This window comes from Oncorhynchus mykiss, chromosome 4, assembly GCF_057628025.1.
Source record: "Oncorhynchus mykiss isolate SJ-2025 chromosome 4, ASM5762802v1, whole genome shotgun sequence".
Taxonomy (NCBI): domain Eukaryota; kingdom Metazoa; phylum Chordata; class Actinopteri; order Salmoniformes; family Salmonidae; genus Oncorhynchus; species Oncorhynchus mykiss.
In genome coordinates, this window is record NC_143025.1 from 6,820,001 (window position 1) to 6,826,232 (window position 6,232).

The following is a 6,232-nucleotide window of genomic DNA, read 5'->3' on the forward strand; positions in this document are numbered from 1 at the left end:
GAGTGAAGAGGAGGTTATTACAGGATAACTCATTGAGTGAAGAGAAGGTTATTACAGGATAACTAATGGAGTGAAGAGAAGGTTATTACAGGATAACTCATTGAGTGAAGAGAAGGTTATTACAGGATAACTAATGGAGTGAAGAGGAGGTTATTACATGATAACTAATGGAGTGAAGAGAAGGTTATTACAGGATAACTCATTGAGTGAAGAGAAGGTTATTACAGGATAACTAATGGAGTGAAGAGAAGGTTATTACATGATAACTAATTGAGTGAAGAGGAGGTTATTACAGGATAACTCATTGAGTGAAGAGAAGGTTATTACAGGATAACTAATGGAGTGAAGAGAAGGTTATTACAGGATAACTCATTGAGTGAAGAGAAGGTTATTACAGGATAACTCATTGAGTGAAGAGAAGGTTATTACAGGATAACTAATGTATGGTGCGTCTGTACAGTATGATCAGGTGATGCCCAATTTGGTGTGGGGCCATTAATTTCAACTTCCGGTTCTGTCACCTGTTTCTAAACCGTCTTCTGGGTTCCAAATGGCACCCTATTCCCTATGTAATGCCCGTATGGCTCTGGTTAACTGTAGTGCACTATTTAGGGAGTAGGGTATCATTTGGGACGAAGCCCTAGTCTGTTGAGTGGACCCACCTGGTCCTACAGACGGCCCTAGCAGCGCACAATAAAGGAACCCCCGGCTGTGTTTAGTAACTGACTGTAATCAGAGCCCCTTCAAGTCATTTCCTGAGTTCCCTGTCACTCTATCTCCTGTAAACATGATCACAATGAAACTGTCCCCTCGTTGCAGCCCGACGTCATCTGAGAGATACTAACGCTTCCTGGTCTATACAAATGCATGACTTTGTTGTGGCGATAACCAACTACGGAGGAAGGAAGGAAGGATGTTATAGTGTAGGCTACTTCCTCATCTTAATAAAAAAAATAAGTCATTATTTGGGTTGTGCGGCAGCTCATGTTGTGAACGCTGAATGGACTGTAGCTAATTGAGAGGGAATCATCTCTTGAGATGCAATGATGGGAGACCTTCAATGTTATATGTATTATTATTATTTATTTATTTTTTACCCATAACTCAACCACTGTAATAGTTGATATTGGAGTTGATAATTTATTAGTAATGCCTGATCTGTAAGAGTTGATATCGGAGTTGATGATCATTTGATTAGTAATGCCTGATCTGTAAGAGTTGATATCGGAGTTGATGATCATTTGATTAGTTATGCCTGATCTGTAAGAGTTAATATCGGAGTTGATGATCATTTGATTAGTTATGCCTGATCTGTAAGAGTTTATATCGGAGTTGATGATCATTTGATTAGTTATGCCTGATCTGTAAGAGTCGATATTGGAGTTGATGATCATTTGATTAGTTATGTCTGATCTGTGTCTATAAATTCCTGTCTGCCAGTTGAACTGAGGTAATGTTGGTTGACTGGCCCATAATAAAGTCACGTCCCCTTGAGCTCTGAATGCTGTCTCATTGTCCAACTCTGATCTTTTATACATAGCTGCGGGAAGTAGGGGTACTGAGGGCACCCCTGAAAAGTCGAAAATAAAAATATATACAGTACCCGTCAAAAGTTTGGCCACACCTACTCATTCAAGGGTTTTTATTTTGACTATATTTCTACATTTGTAGAATAATAGTGAAGACATCAAAGCTATGAAATAACACATGGAATCATGTAGTGACCAAAAAAGTGTTAAACAAATCAGAATATATTTTAGATTCTTCAAAGTAGCCACTCTTTGCCTTGATGACAGCTTTGCACACGCTTGGCATTCTCTCAACCAGCTTCATCTGGAATGCTTTTCTGAAAGTCTTGAAGGAGTTCCCACATATGCTGAGTACTTGTTGGCTGCTTTTCCTTCACTCTACGGTCCAACTTATCCCAAACCATCTCAATTGGGTTGAGGTCTGGGGATTGTGGAGGCCAGGTTATCTGATGCAGCACTCCATCACTCTCCTTCTTGGTCAAATAGCCCTTACACAGCCTGGAGGTGTGTTTTGCATCATTGTCCTGTTGAAAGGCAGATGATAGTCCCGCTAAGCGCAAACCAGATGGGATGGTGTATCACTGCAGAATGCTGTGATAGCCATGCTGGTTAAGTGTTCCTTGATTTCTAAATAAATCACAGATTGTGTCACCAGCAAAGCACCCACACACTTCCTCCTCCATGCTTCACGGTGGGAACCACACACCATCACACCTCCTCCTCCTCCATGCTTCACGGTGGGAACCACACATGCAGAGATCATCCGTTCTCCGACTTTGCGTCTCACAAAGACACGGCGGTTGGAACCAAAAATCTCAAATTTGGACTCATCAGACCAAAGGACAGATTTCCACCGGTCTAATGACCATTGCTCGTGTTTCTTGGACCAAGCAGGTCTCTTCTTATTATTGGTGTCCTTTAGTAGTTGTTTCTTTGCAGCAATTCATCCACGAAGGCCTGATTCATGCAGTCTCCTCAGCAGTTGATGTTGAGATGTGTCTGTTACTTGAACTCTGTGAAGCATTTATTTGGGCTGCAATCTGAGGTGCAGTTAACTCCAATGAACTTATCCTCTGCAGCAGAGGTAACTCTGGGTCTTCCTTTCCTGTGGCGGTCCTCATGAGCTCCAACTTCATTATAGTGCTTGATGGTTTTGGCGACTGCACTGCCTTTTCCCACATTGATTGACCTTCATATCTTAAAGTAATGATGGACTGTCGTTTCTCTTTGCTTATTTGAGCTGTTCTTGACATAATATGGACTTGGTCTTTTACCAAATGGGGCTATCTTCTGTATACCACCCCTACCTTGTTACAACACAACTGATTGGCTCAAACGCATTAAGAAGGAAAGAAATTCCACAAATTAAATTTTGACAAGTCACACCTAATTGAAATGCATTTCCAGGTGACTACCTCATGAAGCTGGTTGAAAAATATCAAATATATTTTTGATTTGTTAAACACTTTTTTTGCTTACTAAATTATTCCATATGTGTTATTTCATAGTTTTGATGTCTTCGCGATTATCTACAATGTAGAAAATACAGTAGTAAAAAGAAAGAAAACCGTTGAATGTGTCCAGACTTTTGACTGTAGGTCAATAATGTTCTGGATGTTTCTGGGTGTATATGATTGGATGTGTGAAGGAGGGTGAATATGAGTATCTCTAGGACAGAGTATATGTTATGGATGAGTAAGTCGATGTATGGATGGGTGTAAATGTGTCTAAGAGGAAGGGAGGGTGGGAAAAGATGGGAGGAGCTTGGCTTGGTGGGCGGGGATAAAGGGCAGAGGAAAACTGGGAGGGTTTTAGAGGAAAGTGGTGGAAAAAGTATCACATTTTCATAAGTAAAGATAGAAAATTACTCAAGTAAAAAGGAAAGTCACCCAGTAAAATCCTACTTGAATAAGAGTCAAAGTATTTGGTTTTAAATATACTTAAGTATCAAACGTAAATGTAATTGTTAAAATGTACTTAAGTATCAAAATTATAAATAATTTCAAATTCCTTATATTAAGCAAACCAGACAGCACCATTTTCTTTTTTCTTTTTTTCATGTACAGATAGTCAGGGGAACGCTCCAACGCTCAGATATCATTTACAGATAGTCAGGGTAACGCTCCAACGCTCAGATATCATTTACAGATAGTCAGGGTAACGCTCCAATGCTCAGATATCATTTACAGATAGTCAGGGTAACGCTCCAACGCTCAGATATCATTTACAGATAGTCAGGGTAACGCTCCAACGCTCAGATATCATTTACAGATAGTCAGGGTAACGCTCCAATGCTCAGATATCATTTACAGATAGTCAGGGGAACGCTCCAACGCTCAGATATCATTTACAGATAGTCAGGGTAACGCTCCAACGCTCAGATATCATTTACAGATAGTCAGGGTAACGCTCCAATGCTCAGATATCATTTACAGATAGTCAGGGGAACGCTCCAACGCTCAGATATCATTTACAGATAGTCAGGGGAACGCTCCAACGCTCAGATATCATTTACAGATAGTCAGGGGAACGCTCCAACGCTCAGATATCATGTACAGATAGTCAGGGGAACGCTCCAACGCTCAGATATCATGTACAGATAGTCAGTGGAACGCTCCAACGCTCAGATATCATTTACAGATAGTCAGGGGAACGCTCCAACGCTCAGATATCATTTACAGATAGTCAGGGGAACGCTCCAACGCTCAGATATCATTTACAGATAGTCAGGGGAACGCTCCAACGCTCAGATATCATTTACAGATAGTCAGGGGAACGCTCCAACGCTCAGATATCATTTGCAGATAGTCATGGGAACGCTCCAACGCTCAGGTATCATGTACAGATAGTCAGGGGAACGCTCCAACGCTCAGATATCATTTACAAATGAAGCATGTGTTTAGTGAGTCCTTCAGATCAAAGGCAGTAGGGATAACCAGAGATGTTCTCTTGATAAGTGTGTGAATTAGACAATGTTCCTGTACTGCTAAGCGTTCAAAATGTAACAAGTACTTTTGGCTGTCAGGGAAAATGTTTGGAGTATAAAGTACATCATTTTCTTTAGGAATGCAGTGAAGTAAAAGTAAAAGTTGTCAAAAAATATACATAGTCATGTAAAGTACAGATACCCCAGAAAACGACTTAATATGTTAAAAAAAAATACTTGAAAGTACTACTTAAGTACTTTACACCACGGTTTAGAGGGACAAGCATGGCTTGGGGAAGACTGAAGGAAGGATTTATCTATAGATCCAATGACAGTTGTTGTTGAGACTGGAGATGGGGGTCTATTCAAGGGATGTGGACATGGAGCCTGGGAGGGCCAACAAAATCCAACTTATGGGGGGGGACGACGACACATATGAACACTTAAAGACTTACATTTTCAAAAGATAAATTGAACATTTAAAGATAATTTCGGTAGTAACAGCAGAGGTGTAGGCATCCTGATAAATAAGACCACACCCGTTTTCCCTTTTATCCCAGCACATGGAACAAGAAGGCCGTTTTCTAATGTTGAATTGTACTTTACATGGTGAAACATACACATCGATTTCATTGTATATCCCCCCAGGGGCAGATCTGGCATTTTTAATTAGGATTCAAGCTATATTAGATTAAACCCAGACAGGAACTATTATTATAGCAGGTGACCTAAATCACACATTCAGCAAGTTAGATGGACTGCAATTAAAAAGCGAATTCAACAAGCCTCTTTTTTTCTCAAAGTAAGAAAAGCTATTCAGGATTTTACAAAATTGGTATTTCCCAAAATGCACTCAACAATATACTGGGTTTGAAAATCTATGATATAGTGATATCGGATCATTCTCCTGTATCATGCTTAATTACACCTGCAGAAAATACACTTAGCGACAGAATATAGAGAATGAACAGAGCCCCACTTTAAGACCCCAAAACTGATTAAATATGGAAATGAAAAAACAAAAGAGCTTTACCATTACAAATGAAGACATAGAGAACAGAGACAAGCTGACCCCAGACATAATTTGTGATGCTTCTAAGGCATACGTTAGGGGAATGATAATCATCTCATATTCGGCAAATGTTCAATCCGAGTTAGTGATTTTTTTTTTCTTTAATTAAAATTTATATCTTAGAAAAAGCACATTTTGCTTTTGAAAAGAGCCAACAACTACAGGTTAAACTCAAATAAAGCATACTATTTAATGGCAAATAAACCTGATAAATACCTCACAGCTCTCACAAAATGAAAAACACACCAAACTAGTTATAATACATTTCATAAAAATAATATATACATATCCTAAAGCAAAAATATACATAAATAATACATTATCTGATGAAAATGCTATAAAAAGGGGCACAAGACAGGGATGTCCTCTCTCCCCCTCCTGTTTTCACTGGCAATTGAACTGCTTGCAGAACAAATTAGATAGGATCCAAACCTGAATATAAACTTAACTTATTTGCTGACAATCTCCTGATATACCTGACTAATAGTATTATTGAAAACTCAATGCCACCCTTGTTAAAAAAAATCAGAATACTCTAAAATCTCAGGATATAAAATGTACGTGGAAAAAAACTTAATGGCAATAAAAAACCAAATGAAAAACTCAGGAATCCTTTTAAGTGGACCACAACATTTATTTTTAAATACTTAGGATGCTTAATAAGTGACAACAAACAACCAATATATAAAGATAACTTTATCCCAT